Here is a 12,428-nt window from a genome sequence, read left to right on the forward strand (position 1 = left end):
GGACAGTGGTGGGCAGTGCACCGAGTGAGGACAGCGGTGGAACGGTGGGCAGTGCGCAGAGGACAGGGGTGGGCAGTGCGCCGAGTGAGGACGGCGGTGGGCAGTGCGCCGAGTGAGGACAGCGGTGAGCAGTGCGCGGAGAGAGGATGGCGGTGGGCAGTGCGCCAAGTGAGGACAGCGGTGGGCAGTGCGCAGAGGACAGGGGTGGGCAGTGCGCCGAGTGAGGACAGCTGTGGGCAGTGCGCGGAGAGAGGACGGCGGTGGGCAGTATGCCGAGTGAGGACGGCGGTGGGCAGTGCGCCGAGTGAGGACAGCGGTGAGCAGTGCGCGGAGAGAGGATGGCGGTGGGCAGTGCGCCAAGTGAGGACAGCGGTGGGCAGTGCGCAGAGGACAGGGGTGGGCAGTGCGCTGAGTGAGGACGGCGGTGGGCAGTGCGCGGAGAGAGGACGGCGGTGGGCAGTGCGCGGAGGACAGCAATGCATATATTGATTGATTAGGGCTTAGGTTTCGGTGTTAAGACAGGCTTTGTATCTTACCTCTTGTTTACTAGCTGTCTGATTTTGAGAAAGTTATTTAACCATTCTCCCACTGAGTTTTCCTCATTTGAAAAACAGAAATAATAATAGCACCTACTTTCTAGGTTGTTACTAAAATTCAATGGAATAGTGGCCTTTTATGTGAAGTGTTCAGTATTAGTAGTCATTGTTGCGTATCTCTTTTCTTCCTTTTAAAGTGATAAAGGGGGAAGTCCATCATAAGTAATTTTTTTTAAAAGCCATCAAATATATTTTGAGTCTAGATATTTTCTAAAAAAGCTGCAGTAGTCTGCATTATCCAAGAATCTTTTTTTTCTATGTCTGCAGAAATCACAGAAAGGAGAAAAAGGTTTTGGGACCTGACTTTTCCAAATTCCTTTTTTTGCTTCAGCTGTGATTTATTTTGCATGTTATTCCTAGAGGTGTTTGGAATTCACACTGGCTGTTGCAGAGTCATAGATCCTACTCAAATCAGAAGTGTGGCATTACTGGTTGAGTGACTTGTTTAGGTCAGTAGGCACAGCTCAGTTTCTTTTCTTTTTTTTGGAAGTTCTTTTTAGTTTTTTATTTAACTTAATGTGTCTTTACTACTTAGATTAATACTGTTTTCATTTTTTTAAGTGGTATAGGCTATACTTAAGAGTAGTATTTTCCAGATTGATCTATTTGCTGCTTCAGAAAAGCCAATGAAACTTGTTCAGTTGATAAAACTAAATTAGGAACCTCTCAGATAGTAAAAGTAACACATGTCTATTGTCGAAAAATCTGAAGAATTTGAAAAGTTTAAAGAAACTAACTGGTCAGAATCTTCCCGTCTGAAAATTGTTACCGTTAACACTTTAGCATATTTCATTCCTGGGCTGTGTGTGTGTGTGTGTGTGTGTGTGTGTGTGTGTGTGAGAAACATGTTGAGATATGTATTTTTTTCATATTTCATTCCTGGGCTTTATCTGTGTGTGTGTGTGTGTGTGTGTGTGAGAAACATGTTGAGATATGTATTTTTTTCATATTTCATTCCTGGGCTTTATCTGTGTGTGTGTGTGTGTGTGTGAAACATGTTGAGATATGTATTTTTTTCATATTTCATTCCTGGGCTTTATCTGTGTGTGTGTGTGTGTGTGTGTGTGTGAGAAACATGTTGAGATATGTATTTTTTTCTCCATAGACCTTACCTTTAGAAGCTATCATATGAGTCCTGTCCCATGTGCAGTGTCCCATGTTTAATGACAGTCTCCCACTTGATGTATATGCCATAATGTCGCGTGCCCTGTCCTCGCCGGCAAGAACAGCATGCAACAACAGCAGGATTCTTCTGCAGAAAGCTTTATTCTTCAGCTCTTTGTGAAACAAATGAGTTGGGCAGGACCCCGAGGGGAAGGAGAGGCTTGCTTATATAGTTCTCATGCTCTGACCTGGTTGGTGCGGCTCCATATGCCTTATTAGCATAACCATTTGGTGGGTCTCATTGGTCCTTATGCCAAGGCGCAATTAGCATGTAGTTTAGTGGTGTGGGATGATTTGTCATTAGGAAGTTCGGGGCCTTCCGGCTGCCCTGCATGGGGCGCTATTTTCTGAGCGCAGCTGCCAACATCTCCCCCTTTTTTGTCTAACAGAAGCTCAAGGCGGAACTTGCCAGCAGAGGCGGAGACAGAGGCCTGACCTCCATCATACTTCCTGATGCCCCCTTTTTGGAGAGGGGTTCTGGGCATCTACCCCTATGCAGTCAGGCATGCCTCTCAGAGGGGTCCAAGACCTCTTGCAGTGCTTTGCCTCGCATCCTCTGGCTGGCGTTGGGACCGCTTGGTACAAAGGGTTTGGACCCTTTTTCTCAACCCTCTTGCACCATGAGCTTCTTAAAGAAAGCTGTGATTAAGCATTGAGGTACTCGGGCCTGGTGCAGTGCCACATGGGCTCAGGGTGCAAAAGCTACCTCAAGCTAAAGCCGAGCTTCCTTCTTAAGCATGCTGAGCCACACTTGGGGAGAGGCGCCAACGTCTATCGCCATTAGGGCTTGAGCAAGGATCACCTTGTCCTGCTTATGTTGGTTGCGGAGTCTGCATAACAACCAGAGTAAGAGCATGAGACCTCCAAGCAGGAACACGCCCATCCCAGCCATGCCCGCCCACTCCTTGACGTGGGAGAGAGCTCTGAGGAACCAGGAAGAGAGTCCTTCCGCTACGGAGATATCTAGACGGGTGGAGTTGATGTGGATAATTTCTCGCCGCAGCTCTTCTAGTGTCCCATCGAAGTCTTGGGACCAGTTTCCTGAAAGATACTGGGACAGGTCTCGTGACAGATTAGCTGCCCGTGTAAAATTTTTATATTGAATGCTAGTGATGCAGAGGGCACGATATTTCCGCTCACATCCCAATTGGGCCATTTGCCAGAGCACCTCCATTTGTTCCTCCACGAGATCTATGCGTTGATTGAGGATCATTATTCCTCCTTTCAGTTTGCCATCAAGTGTGGACTGTTGGTCCAGGGCAGAAGCTACTGAGGCTGCAAGGTTATTGAGCTCTGTAGCCGATTTGATGGAGGTGTCTAAAGCTATACCAGCGGCGGTGGCTGCAACCGCGGTCGCGGAGATCAGGAGCACTATGGCGGCTGTAACACCGAAATCGCGCCTTTCTCGAAACAGAGTCATGGTGTTAGGGGCGTCTACGGGAACAGGGACCCAACGGGGGATGCGGACTACCAAAGCATTGGTAAAGTTACGCGCATCCCAACACTGAGACAGAAAGCAGGTTTCATTGGAGCAGGAGTCAAAGCTACTATTGGATAAGATAAACAGAAATGGGGGGTATACGCATACTGGAGAAGGTGGAAAAAGGGAATTAGGTGACTCTGGACCTGATTTTGCTGAACACGTGTAGTTCTCGTTGTTATGGGTCATGATCATGTTCCAGTGTGCGCGCATGTGGTTATTCTCGCACCAAAAGGTGATATTTTTTACACCGATTCCCCCACCCTGGAGGGCGGAAAAGGGGGAGAGGTCGGTACACGAGCCATTGACTCCACACAGCATCCATTTATGGAAGGGGTTCATGCTCAGCTGCTGACGAAACTCGCCTTCGAGCACCTTTACTGGCCACCAAGCCTCATTGACTGGCCGTCCCTCCATATCTGGGGAGATGGTAAACTCCTGCCTCTCAGTTGCCCACGTTACTACAGTTGACTGACAGTCAGTCCAGGGCCACAGCTCTCCCTCATAGTCGCCCACACAATGGGAGGCATATTTGGGTTGACGAGGCCTGTCGGTGGAATTGTTCCTGGGAGAGTGTACAAATGTGCCATTGATCCAGAGAACCATCTGGTGGATAGTCATGTTCTTATAGGACGGGCTCCCTTCCTTATTAGGCCCTTCAAATTTAGCTGACATAACGGGGAGGCTACTGGCCTCTAGAATTATGTCACTGAACCATCCGTATTTCCTCCGTTTCAGGGAGATACAGCCAGCTAGATTCTGAGTGGTGAAGCATAATGACCCATTAGTTACGAAGGATCGGTTTTCTCCCAGGGGAGCTACTAGGGTGTCTTTAACTAAGTAGGGCAAGTTCATACTAGTATTGGTAGTGAAAAAGCGCGGAAAAACGGCTGCATTGAAACGGACAGGCATAGGCTTAGGAAAGGCAGACAGGATTCCCCATCTCAATACTCCCTGAGTCGGGGTCTCCAGTGTCAGGAGCAGGGTCAGGAGGTACAGCGAAGTCATCTCCTTTGTTTAGGACTTTCCTCGTTAGGCGCTCCGGGATCCAGAAGGGATTTTCTTCACCCTGGGGGAAAACACACACAGCTCCCCTGGATCTGATTATGATTGGATCCGGGCCCTTCCATTGGTTAGATAACACGTCCTTCCATTTTACTAGTTCTTGTGGGTCTTTTGGCCACTGATTATGGCGATCCGCTGCTGTATGGCTTTGAGCATCCAGATTCAAAAAATTTATAGTGAAAAGTGCTAGGGCTATGGCAGTTTTTGGTGTGGGGGGTATATCTTCAATTCCCCCTTTTTGTTTAAGTAAATAGGATTTGAGCGTGCGGTTTGCGCGTTCCACAATCCCTTGACCCTGTGGGTTGTAGGGAAGGCCAGTGATATGTTTTATCCCCATGTGATGACAAAATTGAGCAAATTTTGTAGAGGTATAGGCTGGGCCATTGTCTGTTTTCAGAATCTGTGGTAACCCCCATGCGCTCCAAGCTTCAAGGCAGTGCTGGATGACATGGGAAGCTTTCTCTCCTGACAATGGGGAGGCAAAGATGACTCCTGAACAAGTATCCACGGATACATGTACATATTTCAGTTTCCCAAAAGACGAAATATGCGTCACATCCATTTGCCAAACTTGTAAAGGCCTAATACCTCTGGGGTTGATCCCAACATGAGGTGTGGGAAGGAAGCTGCAGCAATGTTGGCAGCTAAGGACAATGTTCCTAGCTTCGGCCCTGGTTATGCTAAACCGCTTGCGCAGTGTTTCGGCAGTGACATGAAATTGTGTATGGAATTTTGAAGCTGTGGTGATAGGGTCTAGCAGGGGAAAAGCTATATTTCTGGTTGCGAGGTCTGCCAGGTGGTTGCCTTGGGTCATAGGCCCGGGAAGGCCTGAATGTGCTCTGATATGAGTTATATACAAAGGAGATTGCCTATGAAGTAGTGCTGATTGTATCTGTTTGAACAAAGTGGCTACTGGGCTGGACGCTTTGATTAGCCCGGCCACTTCTAGAGATTTGACTGCATTAACTACATAACAGGAGTCAGACACAATATTTAAAGGTTCAGGAAAGATTTGTAGGACCTCTAAGACTATGCGACATTCCACTATTTGTGGAGTGTCAGGCGTGTAGCCTTTTGTCACAACTTTGCCATCATGGACATAGGCACCTGTGCCTGTCTTAGACCCGTCCGTGTAAACTGTTTTTCCATGAGGCAGCGGGGTTAGGCTAGTGACCCGAGGAAATACTAGGAGATGATTTTTGGCGAAGTTGATGAGGGGATGTTTAGGGAAATGATTATCAAAGGTTCCTGAGAAACTGTAAGCAAGTATGGCCCAATCATCGTTCATAGCACATAATACTTGTATCTGTTCTACGCTGTAAGGGGTTATAATTTTAGCTGGAGCCTCTCCGAAATGTGTCATGGAGGTTTTTACTCCTCTCAAAGCAAGTTTGGCCACGGCTGCTGGATAGTACTCTATTGTCCTAGCCTGAGAGGCTTGGGGATGAATCCAGATCAGTGGGCCGTGCTGCCATAAGACTGCTGTTGGCAGCTCTGGGGTGGGAAGGACACACAACTCAAAGGGTTCATTCGATTGCACTCTATTTAATTGTGCTGTCATCAAAGCCTGTTCTACTTTGCGAATGGCTTGTAATGCCTCAGGTGTGAGGGAGCGCGGTGACGTTAGTTGTGGGTCTCCTTCTAGGGTTTTAAATAGTGGAGTCAATTCAGTGGTGGGTATCTTTAAGTATGGGCGCAACCAATTAATATCCCCTAGGAGTTTTTGGAAGTCATTCAAATTTCGCAATTGATTATGTCTTATCTCAAGCTTTTGGGGGCAAATTACATCTGTGTAAATGGTTGCTCCTAGGAATTTGCTAACACTAGATTTTTGGACCTTCTCGCTTGCTATATTCAGTCTCCAATTTTCTAGGGATCTAGTGAGATCTATATATGCTTCTTCTATTTCCGCTGGTTGTGGGGAGCAAAGAAGGATGTCATCCATGTAATGGATGATCTTTAGCGTGGGATAGGTCTTACGAATTGGGTCTAGCGCTCGCTGAACGTACAGTTGACATATGGTGGGGCTATTTGCCATTCCTTGAGGGAGGACCTTCCACTGAAATCTGGCATCGGGTTGTTCATGGTTAATAGCTGGCAAAGTAAAAGCAAATCTTTCCCTGTCCTTGGAGCTTAGAGGTATAGAAAAGAAACAATCTTTAATATCTATTATGAGCACTTTCCATTCTTTGGGTAAGGCAGAGAGGAGTGGCAGTCCCCGTTGTACGGGTCCAAGCATTCTCATTTGAGCATTTACTGCTCTCAGATCATGAAGCAACCTCCATGATCCTGACTTTTTCCTGATTACAAATATGGGTGTGTTCCATGGGGACACAGAGGGTTCTAGGTGTCCCACTTGGAGCTGCTCTTGCACTAAGCAATGAGCTGCTTCTAATTTTTCAGAGGATAGGGGCCACTGAGGAACCCATACGGCCTCCTCTGTGAGCCAAGGTATGGGCATGGCATCTTCAATGGCCCCTATGAAAAACCCAGGCCGTGACGGTCATTCTTTACTTTGGGCAGGATGGGCTCTATGTGTCCCTGTTGGTGTTTCCCCAGCCCCTTGCCAGGGATGTATCCCATGTCCATCATCATGCCTTGGGCGGGGGTGGAGTATTCATTAATGAGTTTGAGGCCTAAGTCTCTCATGACATCCCTCCCCCATAAATTGACCGGTAGAGGGAGTACATAAGGGGTGACTGTACCCTCTTGTCCTTCAGGGGCTCGCCATTTCAATGGTTTGGCACTAATTGAAGGGCTTGACTCATATCCTAAACCTTGTAATGAATGTGAGGATTGGGTCACAGGCCACTTGGAGGGCCACCAGGTTGCAGAGATAATACTTTTATCTGCTCCAGTGTCTAGGATTCCCTCAAAGCTCTTTCCCTCTATTTGAAGAGTTAATTTTGGTCTGTCTGCTAAATCTAATACTATGAAGGCTGAATCCCAGTCAGAGGAGCCGAAGCCCCTTTCTCCCCTCTCCGTGTTGGTAGCAGGATAATTGGCGTGGAGACTAGGTAAAACTAAGAGCTGGGCTATGCGGTCTCCCGGGGATATAGGATAGATTCCTCTGGGAGCTGAACACATGATTTTTACCTGTCCTTCATAATCTTGATCTATGACTCCGGGATGAACTACCAGGCCTTTCAATGCAGCAGAAGAGCGCCCTAGGAGTAACCCAATGGTATTTGGTGGTAGGGGGCCTTTAAAGTCTGAAGGGATAGGCTGAACTCCCATCTGTGGAGTCAACACTATTCTGGTGGTGGCACGGATGTCCAATCCCGCGGAACCTGAAGTGGCTCTCCTTGGGGGGCCTGGTTGTTCCCGAATGACACTTGCGTGCTGGTTGCCCCATATATTTGCGGGCCCTGGTGACGGGGGCCCCTCTGGGCGTTTTTTGGCAACTCTAAGGGTTTCCCTTCTATATCTTTAATAGACCGGCACTCATTAGCCCAATGCCTGCCTTTCTTACACTTAGGGCACAACTCAGGGGTCTTTTGGGTTGTTTGTTCTGAAGCTGGGCTCCTACACTCTCTCTTTATATGTCCTAATTTCCCGCATTGAAAGCATTTGATACTTCTGTTAGTGATCCTGGCTTGTTTGTGGCTCTGTAATATGGCCGCGGCTAGGCCCGCATTGGTGAGTGGCCCTCCTATTTCTCTACAGGCTTTCAACCAGGCATGTATCCCTTTTTGTTTCCAGGGTGTTATCGCCTGTCTGCATTCCTTGGTACATTGTTCAAACACTAATTGCTCCACTAGGGGCATTGCTTGTTCCTGATCTCCAAATATTCTGCCTGCGGCCTCTATCATACGAGCGACAAAGTCAGAAAATGGCTCGCTCAGCCCCTGAATAATTTTTGTCAAATTGCCTGATACTTCTCCTTTGTTGGTGAGGGCTTTCCATGCCTTGGCGGCGCACGTGTTTATTTGTGCATATACCTGTAAGGGGAAGGCGGTCTGGTCGGCTACCCACTGTCCTTGGCCGGTCAGCATATCATATGACCATGCAGGCTGTCCTTCGGCCGCGTTTGCGCGTGCCTGGGTCATGCTGATATCATGCCACAATGCCTTCCATTCTATGTATTGCCCCATACTAGAAAGGCATGCCTTAGTTACATATTGCCAGTCTGCGGGTGTCATGGCTGTCTCTGTTAATCTCTCAACTTGTGCTATGGTATAGTTAGCACTGACTCCATAAGCCCGAACGGATTCTGCTAACTCCTTAACTTGTTTATGGCTCAGGGGCTGGTGAGAGCGTACACCGTTATCCTCAAATACAGGAAACATTTGTCTAATTGCCTGAAGAGTATCTGGGTGGCAAAAGGAGAGTGCGCCACTCACGTAAGGTGGCGGGGCAAAGGGCGTCGGGGGACACCCTGCTTTCATTTTTTCCTTGGTCCGCTTTTCAACTTTGCTGGTTCCCTTACTTCTACACTCTGCGGTTTTATTTTCTTCCCCTTCCTCTGCGGACGTTAATTCCTCCTCAGATTCCCTATTGGAGAGTTGGAGGTCCCTCAACTCTTTCCAGGGGTATTTACTATTTTCTCCGAGGCGATTGTCACTCGCTTCTCGGGGCTCTTTCGCTTTTGCCCTAGGCGGGCTTTCTCCCTCACTCTGAGGTTTCTTTACCTTCGTTTTTGTGGCCTTTTTTCGGCCGCGCGCGCTCTCTGTTTCCCGTTCCGTTTCTGACATGCTCTCTTGGATATCTGTCAATGCTCTCTGACCTTCTTTTATTACCTTTTCACATCTCTCATCTTGCAGAAAAGCTCTAATCAGTTTCCAGAGGGGCCTGGTGCCTCCCCTCAGGCTACCCTCCTCCTCCTCTCTATCAAGATCTTTCCCCAGTTTGTCCCAGCTCGGGATTGAGAGGGACCCTGAACAAATGAACCAGGGGGCCACACGGTCTATCTCCTTCACAAAAGATCCTAAGACTTTGCTGGAGACCTTCAAGTTTCGCTCTTTGAGAGCTGTCTGCAGCGCCGTGACTAATGACGGTGCATTCCCCATGGTGCCTCCTTATTTACAGAGAACCATCAACCATCATCCTAAAAAGCAGGGGCCTCTCGGAACTTACCCCTCCGGGCTTTCTTCTGACCTGCAGTTCTGAATCCTCTCCAGATGTCTGAAGGGTCCTCCCTGTGCCGGTGATGTTCTGGTTCCCGGGTTTCGGCACCACTTGTCGCGTGCCCTGTCCTCGCCGGCAAGAACAGCATGCAACAACAGCAGGATTCTTCTGCAGAAAGCTTTATTCTTCAGCTCTTTGTGAAACAAATGAGTTGGGCAGGACCCCGAGGGGAAGGAGAGGCTTGCTTATATAGTTCTCATGCTCTGACCTGGTTGGTGCGGCTCCATATGCCTTATTAGCATAACCATTTGGTGGGTCTCATTGGTCCTTATGCCAAGGCGCAATTAGCATGTAGTTTAGTGGTGTGGGATGATTTGTCATTAGGAAGTTCGGGGCCTTCCGGCTGCCCTGCATGGGGCGCTATTTTCTGAGCGCGGCTGCCAACACCATAATGTAGCTAATTGTTTTTGAGTTATTTTATAAGATACATGTTTCCATTTAATAACTTGATAGAAATCTTTATGTAAACTTTTCAGGTTTTCAGATTATTTCCTTAAAATAGATTACTACATTGTGAAGACAGTTTTTTTATGTCTCTTGAGACACATTGCCACATTTCTTTTTAGAAGTGTGTTACACAAGTGTGAAAAGACAAGATACACTGGATAATTTCAGTTACAAAAGCACAGTCTACTAAGTTGTTACAAATTATAGATAGCTTAAGAGAAAAGAGAAAAAGGTTCCTAATATAGCCAGGAAATAAAACCTAAGACAACAGCAGTCTTCCAGCAAAGCCTACAGTTATCCTTCGTCAGTTCTTTCAGTCCTGCGTAGTTCTTGTTCTGCTTGATGTTCAGTTTAGCAGTCTCCTGAATCCATCTTCTTGACTAGAGTTCTAGAAATCCTGACTCAGTGCTAGAAATCCTGACTTAGTACACTGGTGTTGTTTCAACATGCCATCAGAAACCTGTACCCAAAAGTACCTAGCATAGTCCTTTTCCTTGGGCTCTGAGACAACCACTTTTGTTGAAGACTGGCCCTCTGGCCTGGAGCTGATTGCAGATGCTTCCAGGGAAGGAGCAGAGTCAAACAAAAACCTGTCTGTAAGTGATGGAAAACTTAAAGTGACCCTGGCTAATTATATATTTTACTGTTAAATTAATTTATAATTTTCAAAAGTGAAAGATCCATGAAATTCATTAAAGATTAAGGCAACCGATGAGAAAATTTGCTGGTTTCTGTGACACACAAAATAAGATAAAAGTCAATCCAGTTGAGGTCTAGCCCAACGGGACTTTTTCTTTAAACCTACAGCATTGGAAATGCCTCAGAGAGTGTCTGTGTGGTCTGTTTTTCTCACAGAACTGTGTGTTAGATCTTTGGGAAACTACACGACAGGTCTGCTACACCTATGAGAACCACTGGCTTAGAGGATCCTAGCTTTGAAATTAAGAAAGTTGCAACTAAGTGATCATATAAAAAACATAACTGAACTATAACAGAAAATATTTTTTTAATCTTAGGTATTTGCATATCCTAGTGATCTGTACAATTCCTAGGGTTTGACAGCTTAGGAATGAGTATGATTTGAACTTGACCCATGGTTAGAGGGTATCTGAAATTGAGAACCAGGTGGATCCTACTCTGACCCTAAATGTGGCCCAAAGGTAAATGCTTGAAGAAATTGGATCCCAGAGATTATACAATGGGGAATTTTTGAAGTATGTCTATATTCAAGTGGTGATCGTAGAAGCTCAGCTAAAAGAATGTTGGACTGAATGATAATAACAACTGTGGACTGAACAAAAGCTGATTTTAAAAGGACTGTCATGAAGATCATGACTCAGACCTGGGAGGAGCTGAGGGTATTGGCAGTGGAAGGAATCACAATGTGAAATTCCTTAGATAAAAATTTATTGACTTAAAATAATTTTTCCTGTGTTACACATAATTAAAAAAAAGTTTACTCTTAAAAAAATGTCAATCCAAAGATTTTTTAGACAAAAATTTTTTTAAATTTTATTTTGGTATCATTAATCTACAATTACATGAAGGACATTATGTTTACTAGGCTCGCCCCTTCACCAAGTCCCCCCGACATCCCCGTTCACAGTCACTGTCCATCAACATAGTAAGATGCTGTAAAATAGACAAAATTTTTATAAGTTTAATGATTAAGTCTGTTAAGAAGTTTTTTAATTAAGAAAATGGAAAACTTAATGATCGTTATAGAGAAAAAAGATCTTCCGGTATAACATTACAGTCCTGATATAGTATACTAAGAATATGTAAAAAATATCAAATAAAGAGATTCTATAAAGTCCGCAATAGGTGCTAATAAACATCTGTGTGCATTAATGAAACTCCATAGGTGGTAAGTGATGTGAATCTCTAGTTGAGAACCACTGGCTTAGAGGATAATAGCTTTAAAATAAGGAAGTTGCAACCAAGTGATCATATAAAAAACATAACTGAGCTATGCCTAAGAACCCTGTGCTGTTGTTGAATATTGAGGAAAATGGCTCCAGCACTCTGATAACAGAAGCATGTCATGGACAGTGAGGGCATTAACAGTTCTCTGGGAGCTTCTATACAGCAGAATGTTTCTGAAATATTTATAACATCTTACTCAGGCAGATTTAACCTAGGAATGCTAAGCATATAACACATCAAATAGACCTAATTATTTCTAGTATCTCTCCTTGTACAAAGTGGGAAATCTCAAGGACAGTGTTAGGTGTAAAAGCTATCATTTAGGATTTGATTTTGGGAAGGCAAAATATCAAAAGTTGTCAGGAGATTTGGACCCTTTAATTAAGATAGCACTTTTACATATTCTCCACTGATGTTTTCTGTTGTCTCTGGGTATTAATATACTACCAGGTTGGGCTGGGGGCAAAGGTGAAGAAATATTTGTCTCTATAGTTCTAAGGGAAATCATTTCAGAGCAGAAGGGAAGAACCAAGTTAAGTGTCCACATAATATACAGAAAGGGTCTTGTTAATTTGATGACTTCAAATTAAATAATTTAAATTACACTTGAAAAAAAAAGATAG

General features: G+C 45.4%; 1 protein-coding gene and 1 non-coding gene across 7 annotated transcripts in view; both read left to right on the forward strand.

Moving 5' to 3' along the window:
* The window catches only part of MAP3K4 (mitogen-activated protein kinase kinase kinase 4), a 106,913-nt gene that overhangs the window by 7,511 nt on the left and 86,974 nt on the right, over positions 1–12,428 (forward strand). The window lies entirely within an intron of this gene.
* Positions 10,645–10,772, forward strand: LOC118974054 (small nucleolar RNA SNORA18). The gene has a single exon (XR_005063640.1). It is a non-coding gene; the product is annotated as a small nucleolar RNA SNORA18 (small nucleolar RNA).

The sequence above is a fragment of the Manis javanica genome, chromosome 13 (assembly GCF_040802235.1).
Source record: "Manis javanica isolate MJ-LG chromosome 13, MJ_LKY, whole genome shotgun sequence".
NCBI classification, from domain to species: Eukaryota; Metazoa; Chordata; class Mammalia; order Pholidota; family Manidae; genus Manis; species Manis javanica.